Here is a 17867-nt window from a genome sequence, read left to right as displayed (position 1 = left end):
TAATTTTATTTTCCTAGTGTTTATGGTGTATTATTTAGTTTATTGCAACAGAAAGGATATGTTCTGATTTAAGTTATAATTACTGGTTTTCAACTATATAATAGATAGAATGAAAAAGTATCAAATCCAAAAAAATACATATGAAATTAGTCAGTCTCTGTCTAACATTAAATCCAGAAGGTGCATCAAAATCTCTAACTGAAATTAAAAAAACAGGTGGAGTAATAGTAAAAACTAGGTTATCCCTGCGAGCAATCTCGCATTAGGTACGTTCTTTGTCCAGGTATGTATGTCCCTTCTCTTTAATTCATTATTGATTCGTATTAACAATATAATATTATCAAGATACTCTGTTCTCCATACATAATATGGAAAGCTGCATACTTTATGAGGGCTGTTTTTTTTATAGCAGTTTGCGTAATAAGTAATTACGTTGCCCAATTGGGAAATACCATTTCAGTTTTACAGTTAAGATTCAGCTATCCGAAAACTTATATTAACCCTACATTGTAATCACTGAAATCTCATAGCATATGTTTTCGGGTGGCTACGAATTTTTGGTTTGAATCCGTACGCCTGAATAATTTGTAATATGAAAATTGGAAATCTGTTATCGGAAATCAGTCGTTCACTAAAAAAAATTCAGAAACAGAATACAAATATTTTTTTCTCTATAGTTTGAGCTTTAATTGTTCTGAGCATTCTTTTAATATCACAGTGTAATTTGAGCAATAAATCTCTAGCTGAAAAATATTTTGACATACAGATGGACAACTAAATAATTTTTATGTAATTATTTTCAGTATTATGAGTTCGACGGGTTTCAAAACATTCATGTTATCAATTTGAATGATTCGAGCCATCAATAATAAAAATTGGTTGTTGCCTTTGAATGTGATTTGACCCGTACCTAATTCGTGCGCAATCTCAAAAATGGGGCCTTAAAACATAAGTCCCAACAACTTAGGTTCTGTAGGCCGTCTGCCGTTCATGACTTTTCTCCGACACTGGGGGTGTGATTTTTTTAGATTTCGCATCACCTCGAATTCGCTTTTTGTGATTTGCCATTCTAAATCAAAATTGCTGTCGATTAGAGTTTTCGTAGGACAATATCTTGGCAGTATATGAAGAAAGAGGACTAATGTAAAGAAATGTGGAAAGAAATGGAATACTTATACCAAAAGTTCAAATAATTTTTGTCGTAACTAATATTGTGGCTGAAATGTCCTTTTATATCGATGTTTATAAATGATTATGAAATAATAAACTATTGCATAATTATATGATTCTTTGTTGTTTTTTTTTATTACAATGTTTTTAAAATTGGTTTTTAACGTATTTTACAGACATTAATTTCTTCAAAGATTTTTAATTTACTCCGGCGGTTTATTTCTATAAACTAAATCACTGTGTATGTGATTTGAACGTTTTGCTAATGGAATAATTACAAAGCATTAAATATTTTTATATTAAATATTTCATCAATAGATTTAAACATAAAAAAGAAATTAAAACTTTATTTAAAATTTAAAAATATTATTTTGAATTGTTTATATCCGACAATACAATAGATAATGTTTTGTAGTTTTGTAAAACATTAATTTTTAAAAATTATTAACAACTATTACATTTTCAAGTCTTCGTAAATTCATAGTGCCAATAATTAATATGAATTTAAATGATTATTTAAAGTCACAGAACCTTTTCTGACTGTTTGTCAAATATATTTACGACATTAAATCTTACTTTATTACAACTTGCTTTTAACTCTTATATTGAGTATATTATACCGCGAATACTAAACCTTTTAATCTATTTATGAAATATTCTTCATGTTATTACAGTTGAAATAGTGTACGGCACGGATATACAAGAAAGTTATATATATTTTTAATGGTAATTTTGTAAATATACAAAATATTTAATATATTAAGTATAATATATTATATATTATAATTAAAAGAATGAGTTCTATGATGGGTATAGAACTTTATCCCACGTTCAAGTGGGATAAAGTTTAGATTGTATTTATTTGACGATTCTGATGGTTCATTTAGCTTTACTTGTCTAAGACCCTTGCGCAGAAAGGGAAATACAAAAGCTGAATTTTGATTACAGCGGGAATACTTCGTTTGCATCCTTCTGTTAGATACAGTTCCATAACTCTTTGTTAAATTTATTATTCATGCTTTCAGAATGTTTTTTAATTTAGTTGAATACTGGTTTGATGGTATTTTACATACTGCATTACTTAATTTACACTTGTTTAAGATAATTTTAGGACGAGATCAAGCTGAATATATGAAAGCACCACAAAATTATTGTGTTGGTTAGCGTGCACGTTCAACCAATTGGATGAGGAACCGGATTATTCATCAAATTTGTTGAATGCCTAAGTAATATTGCATGGTGATCGTGTACTAATGTTTATGTGACCATTATATTATATACGCAGCTTAGAGCGCTTGGTGTTATAATTAATTATTTTGAAGGGAAAAATTAACACATGAATAGTTTGTTTATTTAATAGTGGATAGTGTACTTTTAATCTAAAATTAATTTTTAAGAATTAAAGAAGTTTTAAAAAAATAGGTTGATTTTGATTTGTAATTGATGACTTGGGCAAAATAGCCTCCAAACCAATTTTTTAATTTTGATGTTAGGTGTGAATTTATATTTAGGATTGTACTTGAGGATGTCCGAATTGGCCGAAACGTTGGACTATTGATATAATTAAGATTGTGAGATTTAATTTATTTTATAAATAATGGAAAAAATTAATTAATTCAAGCTAGCATACACGCAATTATTTAGTGCAGTATTTACTTCGATTTGTTTTTTTAATATATTATTTTTTAATTTATTAATGTAGCTATTATTGTTTATATCTAATTATGCTTTTTTTTTTTTTACTAACATAATTATTATTGTTTTTATTTAGTTATGTTGTTTTTACCGTTTTGATTTAGTTATTTCGTCATACTCATTTTAATTTAGTTATTAATATATAGTTACCAAGGTTCGATTTAGTTATGTCGTTACTGTGGTTTTGATTGAATTATGTTGTTATTATTATTTATATATTGTAATTAAGTTATAGTTAATGTTGAGTATATCAGATCTAATGTAAGATATTTCGTGCACACTTAATAATGCGCGAGCAATGAGTAATCAGATGATCCATCCAATTGGTTGAACGCATGGTGAACATGTACTAGTGCCACGTAACCATTATTACATGTTGCAAACGCTTACAATCCCTGCAGTGCTACATTACCTAAGTAATTTGGAGCAAAATGCTATTTCTTCATTCATACGGGTAACCATTTTGTGCAGTGTTTATTTCTATTCGATTCTTTTTTGTTATTTTCATATCCAAAATTTATAAAACTCAATCATATCCCGGGAGCAACGTAAACTTTCTAGAAGCTGACCAGAATATTTTTCATTTCAATCTACTTATTGATACCGTGTAAGTATTGTAAATCGTAAACAAACAATGAGGAATAACAACAAACTCGTATTGTAATTCTAATTGATATTAATTAACTAAACTGTGTGAAATCCATTCATTAATGGACCAGGATATCAAAAATAGGTTTTTCATCCAAAAACAATTTTCCAAATTAGATAAAATAGAAAATATAATCTTATGAATTTCGCTTGTTTTTACATAAATTGGATTCGCTCTTTTTACATAAAACTAAAGATATATTAATAAACACTCTGTATACGTTTTTCAAACTCACAGAACTATTTCTGAATCTGTCATTGGAGGATACCTCCATCTGTACATTTCTTCGCTACACACCTATGATTTTCCATCACATATTTGGTTTTATTTGATTAGCTTATGTGTTTAATTAATTGAAAATATTGATGCAATATAACGACAATGGATTAATTGTATATGCTTAAACGCGATTGAATAGGGTAAATTAGAACAAACGTCCATGCAATTACCCGCGCAAGCAACAATTCCCTGCGATCATGGTCTAAGGTGATTACACTGAATCGTAATTAAAACCTTATTGCTAATTATGTTGGCAAAGCCGGTTTGTCTGACTGACGCACCGTGCGAAAATAATATCATTGGCAAAAGCAAACTAATACAAGTTAGTCATGGTTTATACTCGCTCTTAGACAGAAGGCTATTTAGAGAACATGTAAGTGTCTAAAGTTTATTTATCAAAATACAAAAGAATAAAGGAAAAACTTGTTTTAGTCTTCTGAAAATAATATTAATGACACTGAGGGCTGCAGATGAAATCATTACTTTTTTTGTTTCTAAATTTTAAACATTTTAAAATAAAAACTATTCGTCTCTGCCATGACTTAACTTAGATGGCTATTTCTATATTTGTATGACTAAGAGCACATTGAGACATAGGGACGTGGTGTATGGATGTTTCTATGAAGCAATCATGCCCTGTGCGCTTGGCCGTGAGTAGTGTTGTGAAATCGGAACAAATTTATAATAAAAATTAATTAATTTATATTGGTTTGAGTTACAATAACTAATAGTCCATCTTTAGAGGTTTCTGATTTGTTACTCAAAGTTTTTTTGTCGATGATAGAAATTTTACAATGACAAAAAAAATTCTTTGAAAAGGTCGTACTTATTTTTTCTTTATACCATCAACAACTTCAATACTACCTTCACGAAATACTTTTTCAGTTCTTCATTTTCATTTTTCTGAATTTGTAATTAGGATATTGGTTATTGTTTGATTGTAGGTTCAAGCTCTACACATATGGAAAGAGGAAGTATTACGATCGTGAAAAAATTAAATCAGAGTTTTCAACGAAGAAAAGCGTTTTAAGTTTTTAAGTGAAGTTAAAGCTCTAGGACCATTTATTTATGAATAGATAGTCTGCCTATGCGTGAACTTTAAAAAAAAATCTTTTGAAATTTAAGATATACATATATGTATTATGTATAATGTTACGGAAATTGTATCTTTAAAATATGGTAAACTGAAGGTGCAACTTTGTTTCTTCGGTTTCAAACATTTTTTATATCATTTTCTTGATAATGGCTCCAAAATTTTTATTAAACTCCTTACATAAATTTAAAATAAAATGATTTTAAATATCAACTAGGTCTTATCCTAATTGAAAAGCGTTTCGGAAGAGCTTCCTCCAAAATACATTTAATTTTGTTTATTTGAAATAACTAACCATCTGGAGAAGTATTCTGAGTGAAATTCCTCTGGTTGAAAATGAATTTCTGGAATAGAGCAGTAGTAGAAACCCAAAGAATTTATAAAAAACGAATAATATTTAATATATTAAGTCCCTGAATGTAACAGAGTATGACGAAAAACCATAAATTATAGACAGATGTCATTCCAATAGTCAGTTTTTACTTTTACTTGTCTATATTTACAATTTTATTTAACTTTATTCAGTCCAGAGTAGAGTGGAAAGTGAAAGTAGTTTGATACGCGCACCACACCAATTGTTTTTAAATAAAATATATATAATTTGTTTTATATAAGTATAATTTTTTTACCAATAAGTAGGTGTTACACAAGGTGATTGTCAAATTAATTTACTATAATTATTTAAAATTATTAATGTTTCTCTTAATAATTAATTAGCCTATTTTTAAGCTTAAAATTTTTTGCGATTTATGGTTTCATTACAAATAAAATTCACTATGATAAGACGAGTAAGGAAAAGCTATCATTAGTTATGGACTGTTTATTTTGTTTAGTGACCTTTTATAAATTAAAATATTAAATAAATTTTAATCATGGTCGATAATAATAGATTTATATAATATAACAGAATTTTTATTCTGTCAGTAACGAGAAAACAGTTATAAAACACTAAAACGTTGTTTAAAAATAAATACCAGTTTTAAAAAAAGAACTTTAAGCTCTAGTCGTTCTTCGAATGGTTCCCATATTGTTTATTTATTTTTATTTACTAAAGAAATGTATATCTATTACTGAATAAACATTTGCAGATATTACCTTTCGTAAATTTGAATCATACTGTTTACGTAAGAATAAATCGGGAATCGGATATAAACCCTTAAGTTAATGAATCTTTTAGCTAATTGTTAGCATTGAAAAATTATAATCTAATATATAACTACTAAAAGAGCTTCTTTATAATAGAAGTAAGTCATTATACATTAGATCCGGCTGTTGCATTTTAATGGTGAATACGTAATAACAGAAAAAAAAACCCCGATAAAATTGTATTAGCTATGCTAGGATGGTTAGATATTACGTGTGTGCGCCTCATGAGAAATTAGATAGTACACTTATTTCAGTGAAAGCGTTTTATAATACTCACTTTTATTAGGAAAATGATTTTCACGGTTTAGTTTTTATAAACGTTACACAAAAATGAATTAAAATAGAATATAGTTCCTCATTGTAAATATTAAATAAATTCTTCTGCTATATTAGCTTACAAGAAGTTATTGGTATTGACTTATTTTCGGTGGCATTATTTATTATATTTAACACAATACTTGTTTCATAATAATAATAAATAATATTTAATTTTACGTATGTACATTTTTATTTTGTATTCATTCCATGATAATACATTTTTGGTTAAATTTCATTATATTATGCAAAGTTAACTAGGAACTAAATTAATTCATGCTTTTTAATATTAAATAATTATATACTACGCATAAAAAAAAAGTATGGTAATAATTCAAGTTATAAAATAAAATAATTAAAATTATAAATAAAAGTGAGATGCTTAAAATGTGTCGACCAATGAAACTAAATATTGCTTGTAAAAACATGCATTTATCCGTGGATTATGCAAAATATAAAATGTAAAAATTTTCGGTATACCTTATTAAACTAAACCATTGCTTTATTATTTTTTTCATTTATTGGTTAGTTGTCAAAAAAACTAGCAAGCATTATTATTTTATTTCATTATTCTACTAAAGGAAAGTGCACTGCGGTTTTGAAAATACAATATAAATAATATCGAGGTGTATATAGTTGACCGTAGATTACTGATTGGAGAAGATGGTCGGGGGTGCGGTCAGGAAAGGAACAACGTAAATAATCAATTTAAAATTTCGATTTGAATTTTTTAATTAATTTTCAATTAACTTTTTATTTAAAATTTTGATACAGCAAATTGTAATCTGACTATCGAATAGTGACGAATTTAGTCAAACAGGCTTAGCACACGGACATTACATTCATAGAATGTAATTATAATTCATACACAATAGGTGCGTTTCCAAGTGTAATAAGTCATGATTCATAGCTCCAAGAACTTACTTTTTATCGACCTCTTAAGAAATCAACAAACGTTCATGTCAAGATTTTTTTTAGCTTTATGCTAGGAAGCCTTAAAAGTTTTACGAGCGTTATATAATTAACTTGTTAGAACGAAGAGAGTAAGCCGTAATAAAAATTATAGATTCATTCTAGTTAAATTTTTTTTAGTTAGATTTTTATTAATAAATTTTCTTTTTCTATTATAAAAACATGACATATCAAATTTTACTATTAGTTCGACAATACTAATTAACTAGATTTTAGTTACACGTTTCGGTCAATTCGATGTTGAATCGTAAAAATTTGTTAATGTTCTGTTCAATGTAATTCGAGATACGATAATGTTTTAGCAGTATTGGTTTATCAGAAACCATAAAACATGAAAAATGGTGATGGTTTCTGTAAATTGGTTACTACATTCAAGGTTAAAATGTACTTATAGACTACAAAAAAAAAAAAAAAGAAAGGCCTATAAAACATACACTTCTTTACAGATTTCATAGTACAAATATTTCATCAATTAAGTTATAGACTATTGTATTTAAGTTGTTGCATGTTTGTTTGGAATCGCGACCAGTTGATAACACTTGCAATTAGTTGAAGAAGTTACTCTATTAAAAATTATTTATGATTTTCATAAGTTATAATTTTTCTAGATTACATATAATTTAGTTTTTTGTTATTGTTATTATTATTTTAGGCCTTTTAATGGTTTCAGAATATAATGAATTTATCGAAATGAACCTTTTGGAAGAATGAATATCAGTAGAAAATATCGATATCGGACTTTTTATAGATATAATAGTTTCTATTAATCTAACATTAACTTTTTTTATTTATTTTAATAAATAAAATTATAAATATTAGTCAAATTTAATTCAATTAATTTGTATATTTGCACCTACAAAACTTTATTTTGGAACGGGTATACACACACCACAATACGTGTATGTTACAACCTGTATACATGCATGACCGTATGGCATATTTATGTATATATATATTTTCTCGCCCCAACGTGCTGGACTATCATTTCCATAAAATTATAAATCATTCATGATGATGTTCTTATGTCAACATTGCAAGTATCTCTGTGTGAACGTTTGACTTCCTCGTGTTTCTGATAACCAACGTGTGAAAATGGTAGACAAATCGGAAACAAGACGATAATTTTTTTCCTGGTCGCTTATAGGTTTATAGGGAAATTTCACAACGCTTCCCTGGTTTCTCGGCTTTCCGATTTGTTATCGATCATATCTGTTCTGGTCCACAGCTTGTGAAAGGAAGGACTAATGCATTTATGGATAAGATATATTTGTGTTGAACTTTAGTCGCATATATGCATTTAATGTTACTTGTATTGTAATAGCTTATGTTACTTTCCAAGACACGAAGCTCTCTTCTTGAATTAATGTACATTTTAAGTTTTGAAAATCAAAGAAGATACGTCTTTAGAGCGGGAAAATGACCGTTAGTATGTTTGTTCTGAAAGTAGTATTTTTGAAAATCTAAACAGATACTCGATCCAAAAGTGTATACGATGACTGGTACTTCTGTTTATGACGTATAAAATAGTTGATTTATTCGGAACCATATAATTTATTAACACATCACAGGTTTGGTTGTTTTTGTGAAATTTTTTAGATAATTCCTATGTTTGAATAGTGTCATAGCTGACTAAAAAAGTTTCCTTTTTATTTTGAAATGGACGTGTACCAAAGATATTACAATAGACAGGGATTTCTTTCTGTATTGTGGTCCCTCTATAGGCTGTCCCAAAGCTATTAGAGTTGTAAAAAAGTAACACAGTCTATGGTACTATCTATAGTATAGGTCAAATACAAAATAATATATATATATATTTTTGCCAGATATGCTACTATTTAAGTAAAGCAGTGACATGTTAAATATTTTCTCAAAAACGGCTCTTAATTAAACTAATTATATCAGTGCACAATTAATGGGGCTTTAATGTCAACTAGGTCAAATACTCTGACACTCATAGTCTACCTCTTCTAAATTTTATATTCAATTTCTAATCTTATTTATTTAAAATAGTTGACGAGCTATTATTGCTAGACATTTAAAATGGATTAATATAAGATAAGAAAGAATTTTATAATAAGCTTTGTAATATGCAAAATGTACCGGGAGAATGGAAATGATTTTAGAGATATTAATATCTAAAAAATAAAGTCATAGAATGTAGTGGAGAGTGACGGAAAAACACTGACCATTTGTTTTTGTGTTTCCATATTTATAGTCAGTTTCTATTTTTACTTTTCGTATTTCACTGTGTTTATAAAATAAAATGCCATAGTGATCAACAAATAAATTAATGGTTTGAAACATCCCAGGATTAATTTCTACTCAGTGAACGTTGCATGATGAGCGCGCTGCACCTTTTTTTTTTTTTAATTTTTCTTTTCCTCATTGATTGGATTATATAATTGTTAAATAAAGTTTTATTTTAAATTTTTTTACTGAAAATTCTAGATGTGGAATCTGAATTCAATCATTTCACTACCTCTGAATAGCTTTTCCAACAATAGTTTTAAGGGAAAATTTCTATTTTCCTAATGGATTATATATTACTTTTTTCTTTTCATTTATTCAAGAAACCATTATATAACTGCGTTATATGATTTTGCTTATTGCTTATTGCTTATTTGTTTTTTAATATTTGAATGGTGGTATTTAAAGGGTTTATCGTATCAAAAACATTACCAAAGGTATAGGAGCTTTGTTTTTACCTTCTCCCTTTAGCAGAAATTCTGTCAGTTACTGAAACTCCCTTTGACTTGCTTTGTTGTAAACAAATAATAATTAATAACCTGTCCAGATATTCAAAATGCCTTGAGAGGAAATTTAACGAACAAGATAAAAGGAATTCGGTACACGGGTCAGTAACAGTGAAAATAAAATTAATTTTTTTTATAATTAACAATTTTTTTTAACGTTTCCTTTATTTCTATTGTTTCGTTAATTTTGAAAAGATAAGGACAGGAGTATCATCTATGTCTTTAAGGGACATAGTCAACATACGTTGAGAATATGTCTAGTTGATGAATTCCAAAATGACTTATAAAATCGAGAAATGTATAAAAAAAACTATTTGCATTGGGTAATTTGGTTAATTAATCAATTAATATTTGCAAAATCGATAAATAATTAAATATATAAAACTATTTCTGTTAAAAATATCTGATGATACATTCACACATATCATATCATTTCCTTACCACTCTATCTGCTAGGACCTATTTGCTTGTATCTTTGATAAGCATTTCGATTTTATTTATTTATTTGATTAGTTTATATTATTGAACAATTCAATAATCCTTCAAACTAGTATGTGGAATGCTACGGGGGATGTATTGGTTTCGAATTATTCGCAATATTGTTAACGAAAAATGAATGAGAAATTGATTAAAATACTACCAAAACAAAGGCACAAACTTCAAGTTTCTTTGCTAATCCGGCCCTTGTAAACGAACTTCTTTTTTTGTAGAAAATTTAATTATCTTTGAAATGACTGTATAAAATGGATTTTAAATATAAAGGTGCATAGGCAGTGGGGGTTGAAACCCTGCAAAAAGAAATAATAAAACATCAAAGTCGGTGTCAAGAGATGCGTGAGATACGCAGCCAGAAAGACAGACAGACAGACAAAAGTGTTTTTGGAGTCAAGTCTCAAAAGATAGATCCATTGAAATTTGCACATCGAAAATTTTACCCAATTAGAAAGTTATCCTTATCTAGATGGTAATGAAAAAGAAATAAATTTCAGGCCCAACAAAAAGCTACGTTATTTTGTTGATGCAGTTCTGTCACATGTATATTTTTATTTTAACTTATTTACTTAAATTTATTGATAGTCATCCTCACATATGTTGTAAGTGCAAATTTTATGTTTTTGAACAAAACATAATTTAAAATTCCTTATCATCAATTCCTTTTCATCTCCGTAAAAAGATTTTTTTAGACACTAGTTAGAATTTTTACATTTTTTATGAATTTGGAATTGGTATATCTGTAAAGGTGACCGTCGATACATACTGTAAAAACCATACTCTTTTTTGAAATGAGAAAATTTAATACAGAACCTTTGTCTGCCTTTGCCGCATTTACAAGTACGGACTCAGAAAGCAGTCGGCCTTAAGAATTATGAAACATGCACCTATAAGGAATGTTATGTCACATGTTTCTTCCTCCTTCTGATCAAAGTATTCTGTTTTAGAGTTTTTATCAATTTTTATGCACATAATTTCTATTTAAATAGAAATAAAGTATAAAAATAAGTCATTATTTAAATTATTATAGGTGTCTCAGTCGATTAATATTATGTGAAATTAAAAAAAAACAAAAACAATAAATTCATCTCGTTCTTGTACTGTTGATATTCACGTTATGGATTTGTTTATCTTAGTGTTAATTTTTTATTTCTGGTTACAACATCTCTTTTTATTAAACATATAACCTGCCAATTTTACTGTTTTAGGGTCAATATTTTTAAAACATATCTGTAATGTTCAGTATTAAAAAATAAGTACTTTTTGAGGTACTCATTATAATCATGTAAGTTTTCGGGTTATGTTTATTTTACAAAATGTTGTTGTATTTAATATTGGAAATAGCTGATCAAATATATGTTGATTTGGGTTAAAATAAATGTGAGTAAATTGATCAGTTTTTCTGGAATGACTATACAGTTTCAAAATAAACAAATTATCAATAATTAAATCCTAAATAAATTATTAAGGCTAAACTAATTTAGTTGTAAGAAAAGAAAGGTTAAACAAGCCTGTTATAACCTACTGAAGAAACAAACTCTGAATTGACATTTCATGCTATTACAATAGAGATTCATTGCCACATAATAAATGAATTTGTAACATACGATTATGGAGTATAAAATAAGATAGTTTTAATGAGAAGTGATCTGATATAGAATTTTATTGGTATATGAAGAAATTTATATAGTTATAGGTGATAATTATTCATAAAATTTATAAAAAGATATTATTTAAACTAAGAACACTGCATAGAAGAAAGATTGTTTTACAGAGGAATAAGAGTGTAGTGAAACCCGATAGAGTTACAAGATTCGACCTACTTGAGTCTTACAAGTTTAGACAAGATTATTTTCGGTCACTTACTGTTGCAGCGTTTCGACGACTAGACCTAGAACGAGACTCCTTGTGGTGACTGCTCCTTCGACTCCTCCACTAACTAGCCTTCGAGAACTGCTCTACTCACCTTTATCATAGACGTCGTCGAGAAGATTCGAACAGTCGGGCTTAAGGTCGAAGACTGAGGTGTCTATTTCTAGAGTGGCGGGAGAGGGGACCATCTGACGTAGGCGGTCGCTTGCACAACAACACCGGGTATATTTACCCCTCAATTCATTTTCCATTTCCCAGAAAAAGGGGCAGTGATGGGGTGATGACGGGGTGCAGATTGCACGCTTTGTAGACAGCGCCACACGTTGATAGATTTCCGCAAAATAATTATGAGATTGTAAAAAAAGTTTTAGGGTAGTATATTAGTATGTTTTTTATAATTATATTTGAAAGAAAACAAATACTGAACAAAAAATGAATGTTGAAAAATTGGTAGCAATCCAAGGAAATGCCAACAAAGGATTATTGATTAGTTGGTAGAGAAATTAAAACTGTTAAAACTTAATTATGTGGATTGTGGAAGGGTATACATTTACTTCAAGTGGATAGTCTAGGATATGCTGAAGTCAATGCGCATATTTTTTTAAAGGGACTATAGATCATTAATTTTATCAATTTAAAAATTTGTCCCTAATCACCTCATCTGAAAAAAATGATTGCGAGTCCTGAATATAGTATTGTATATTATATAGTAGTAATATAGTTTGTAAGGCCAAACGTCATTAAATTGAAATAAACGTGGTCATTATAGTGGTGAAGTCTTTAATGGCTTTATTTACATCTATTTCTTCGTATCATGTCTTTCTCAATACATTTTATTTCTATTTAAAAAAAACTTTTCAGTTAATAATTGGATAATCGGTGACTTCGGTGTTGATATACGTGTGAAGAAAAATTCCTACTTGAAACACATTTACAACCCAGCACTGGTACCTCACTTTTCTTTCTGGACTGACAAAATTTTAACCAATAGTGAAAGGGTGAAGTAGAATTTTTTATAGACTTAAATATTTAAATATCTCGCAGGTCTTAGAAAAGCAAAAATAATTAATTTTTTTATTTATGAATAAATAATAATGATAATTGTTGTCAATAATAACAATAAAGCCATGAACATGGAAACTTTATGTCAATGTGACGAATGATAAAATGTTTACAATTCTCCCAACTCTCCGCCAAGTGGTATAAATAATTTATTTTTTAATAAAGTACCAGAAAAAAGGTATCCGAGAAGTTAAATATTTTAATTTTTAATTAAAATCAATAAAAATAAATTGATTATTTAGTAATATAGTTTGTTTTTGTTGGTTATTTCAATTGATTTGACAGTTATTTTGGATAGCAATAAATTTAATTATTTATATATCTAGTTAATATCGATATATTTCAGTAACTATACATTTAAACTGATTTTAGACGAAGGGAGAGGATTTTAAAGATTATTTTTAAGTAATAAAAATAAACCAATTGATGATTAATATTAAATTATAAATAAATATTTATTTTGAGAACATTTTCCCTGTTGACATTTCAATTACTGATATTTGAAATGGAAATGTTGAGACCACAAGATTAAAATAAGCTTTCACCTTCTAATTTGAATAATGTCAATTTTATTCACATTGTGTTTGACGGTGAAATCAGACCTTTGGGTGGTCAAAACCGATAATAATTGAATAAATTAATAATGCGGTAATTGGATTATTTTTGATGTTTAATATGTGCCTTTATTCTTTTTTTTACAATGGTATGTCATCATCAGATGATAAAATAAAGCAAAAATAAAATTTGAATAATTTTACTTCAGAGTTACCTTCAGTTTACCTCCTCCAACTAAGTTGGAACTTCGAAATCACAATAGTTCTAGTAAAGCCGTCTGGTTTTTAAAGTAAAGATTAGACATCTGCCAAACTTTAATTCCATGGTGTATATATAAAACGAAATAATTCTCCGTTTTGTATTTAAATTTTGATTGCTCAGTATCAAAAATCAGTTAGGTAGTTCTTAGACATAAAGATCACGCAGAGTTAAAGTTTTAAAAATATGTAAATATGAAAATGGTCGTTAGTGACGTTCCTGGTAAGGTTTTATAAATTAATTATTGAATCGTTAATGGAATACTTTGGAATGATATTTAGTCTTGAGCAATGTCCAACACCTGATTGATAATTTTTAAATGAAAATTTTTGAATTTTTTTATTTGTGTCTGTATTTTTTTTTTGTATGTAATGTTTATTTCAAAGCCTCTGCCCATTCTTATTGTCATAATAAAAACAAAAACAAATAATATATTAAGATAGAAGCTGTCAAAAAATTACATCTATCTTAATGTAGATTGAAAGGAGGCCGAGGTACTAAGCGAGTTAATGCAAGTCCTGAAGCGCACTTGTTTGCGTACCAAAGGTTGCACAGAAAATTAATTCTCCCTCCTCCAGGGTGTTTGAGACCCATCAGCCTACTGTAGGTCATTCGAACCGTGCGTGAACCTACCCTCTGCACCCCAATATAATATAGCGTTGTGGTTTTTCCAGAATGTCAAATAGCCGATTTGAGATTTGTTCCATGGGCGTGTTAAAAAAAATATTGGACCTAGTGGGGCTGGTGAACTTCTCAATACCGTGGATGTAGACAGATTTGGGCTCCCGGAACCAATAACTGTCTGGGTTGACCACATCACTGCGATAAGAAGAACTTCATTTACTGCAGATCCATTCGATTCTTTTGATTTCTCGAAACAACATATCTGTTAAAAATATGAAGTAACTAAGAATGTTCGTTGATGCTTAGGCGAAATATGAGACGATAGTTAATACTTCTATCATTTTTTCTTAACTAATTACAGGACAGTTGCATGAACCGAACGCTGTTTAGAACGCTTGTAGAACGATGGTCTGGTATGTGGTAGAACATTAGCAACGCACATTATAGTTACTGCAGATAATGCCTCTTAAGAACTGGTTAATTGAATCAATGTTCTCGTTCAGACCGTTTTAATCCATTCTCAGCAACTGCCTGTTCTGGAACGCTGATGACCCTAATCATTATATCTAGTGTCTGTTCTTCTGTCGATCATATAACAACATTAGAAGAACAGTTTAATAAATTCCTCAACGATGCATCTTTGAAGGAATTTGGTTTTTTTAATTATCTACTCTAATAGAATACCTGAAGTTTCAGCATTCACATTTCCTTTGGCCGCACGTCACATTGTACATGACTCATTGTTGGTTATGCCTCATGTTCTTCAATGAACGAGCTTGTCGAACAGCTACTTAACGTGCTATAAATTGTGGAAAGAGCAGTAACTTATCGCAGTAGAAGAAAAAGTATTCCAAAATTATTATTCCACTTGTTGTGACTAAGACTAGCACAGCGTTTCAAAACAATCAAGTTGGGGAAAGTGTATGTGCCTCTCTAAACTACAATTAAATCGAGTAAAAAAAGGAAGAAAAAACCTGGAACGAATTAGGTCAAAATATTGACACGTACCGTACACAATGTAGTATAGATTTCTTTATTAAAGTAGCGAATGGGCACAATTAGAATTTTTTTAAAAGCCTTCTGATGGACTCCTTCTAAAAAGGTTATAACTGCCAAATTTAACGAAACTATTTTTCAGCATAACAAATTCTTTCTAACCTAATTAATCCAACTGGTGCTATCGATGACGATTGCAATGAATCTGTTATTAATCCAAGCATGGCCCTAGTTTGTGTTATGATCTCCTCTTGTGGGATTGTGACATGTACATCGATCAACCTACTCGCTATAATTTTCTGTTTGATAAGTAAGATTACCAGGAAGGGCGGGAGTGAGGGGTTTCTTGCCGTTCCTCAATTTCAGGCGCTATAATACGTCTACATGTCTAATAACATGTCTGCATGTTATGCTATTTTGGTGTTATTAGATCATGTATATATGGTACAGAAAGTATGTGAGAATTGAACCCTGCAGTATTCCGACGCTGACCGTTGCTACAATTTAAATGACAAAATTCAATATAAAAGGGATTCCAAATTTTGAATATTTTTGTTTTTCTATAGTTGCGAAATTCTTGAAAACATATATTAATCCGTAAATTGGACTATCTTTACATCAATTTTATACAATAAAAAGATTAAGTGTTAAAATTTTAATTTTTTTTTTAAATGTCTTCATCAACGATTCGAATACTCCACATTTTATGAGAAACTCACTTATCATCTTTATCACTTAGCGCAATCCTTCCCGATGATGTAAAAAAACAATGACTTACAGACCTATTGTACATAATTATTTTTATTTTGGATTTTCGGAAATGGCTTAGTTCTCAATTCAAGTCCTGAGCATCTGCGGCTAGCCTTTACTGGCTTTCAATACCTGGCTGAGAAAAAAGCACCAGGGTCTTCCGCCTTTTCTCCTTCACATCAGAGGGAAGAAGTTCCCAAAGTTGAACATTAATGAATGTGTTGAGTATTTTCTTTTAAGTTCAATATTGTTTCATTCATTCTGTTTATATTTTGTTATTTATTTATTTTATTAGTTATTACTTGATTATATTATAGTGTTAATGTGCTCTTTAATCTCTATTACCAGTGCGTGAATGTATATGACAAAATTTAATGCTACACATTAAAAGAAAAAAGTGCACTTTTTTTAATATACACTAATTTGAAACCTGTATAAGTCATCAAGTAAAAAATAGAAGGTGGTTCACGTAAATAATGTTTTGTTGCTTTAATAAAGCATGAAGATGTACGATATGAGGGCAGAAGTTGTCTTGTGTTTCCAGGAGACCATTATTGACTCAAGTGCCAACTCGTGTTGTATGTTATAATTGCCATCCACTTGAGGCACGTGTCTTAATTACCTCGGTAGTTGCAATACGATACGGTAAGACAATATGAACCAACAATCTATCTCTTGGATTACGTTTCTGATCAGAATTTCCTTCTTTTTCTGAAGAAGATTAAATACAATACCTCCTACTTAATTTCGAATATGGTTCTGTTAATATTTATTTATTAAAACATGTCTTTCATTCGTAATTTTATCAGTCCTGATGGTTTGACCTTTTACGTTTCATAACCCTTAATTTTTCGAATGGAGATATAAATTATTTATCTTGAAAAATGTTGTCTGTATGACTATTGTTCTTAATTGAATAATTCTGAATTGGAATTTCACTAACTGCAAAATGATTTTTGATGACGATACAACTTACATAGCTCGATCAGGTTTAACATTAGATGCAGAACCATTAATAATTACATTAAAAAAACAAAACAACTAAATTTAAGAAGAAAAGAGAAAATGGAACGGTGGAAATGGAATAAAATACTGTATCAAATAATTTTTGGCCCTTATTTACGCCTTTTCTGTGACGGAAGAAAAGCATTAGGAAGTAATATGCAGTTGGCCGAATGGTCAACCG

General features: G+C 29.0%; 1 protein-coding gene across 2 annotated transcripts in view; it reads right to left on the bottom strand.

The window, feature by feature from the left end:
- LOC106683856 (uncharacterized) overlaps positions 1-12605 on the bottom strand; it is a 38711-nt gene extending 26106 nt beyond the window's left edge. The window contains exon 1 of one of the 2 annotated variants that reach the window (XM_014425573.1): positions 12531-12605. The gene's annotated coding sequence lies outside the window, so the exon portion shown is untranslated. Of the gene's footprint in view, positions 1-12430 lie in introns of both variants that reach the window. The other variant, XM_014425572.1, reaches the window with a different exon arrangement.
- Positions 12606-17867: the final 5262 nt, after the last annotated feature.

This window comes from Halyomorpha halys, unplaced genomic scaffold, assembly GCF_000696795.3.
Source record: "Halyomorpha halys isolate HHAL.00 unplaced genomic scaffold, Hhal_1.1 Scaffold522.1, whole genome shotgun sequence".
In the NCBI taxonomy this organism is placed as follows: Eukaryota; Metazoa; Arthropoda; class Insecta; order Hemiptera; family Pentatomidae; genus Halyomorpha; species Halyomorpha halys.
The sequence above is the reverse complement of the archived record's forward strand: the minus strand, read 5'-3'. Positions and strand labels throughout refer to the sequence as shown.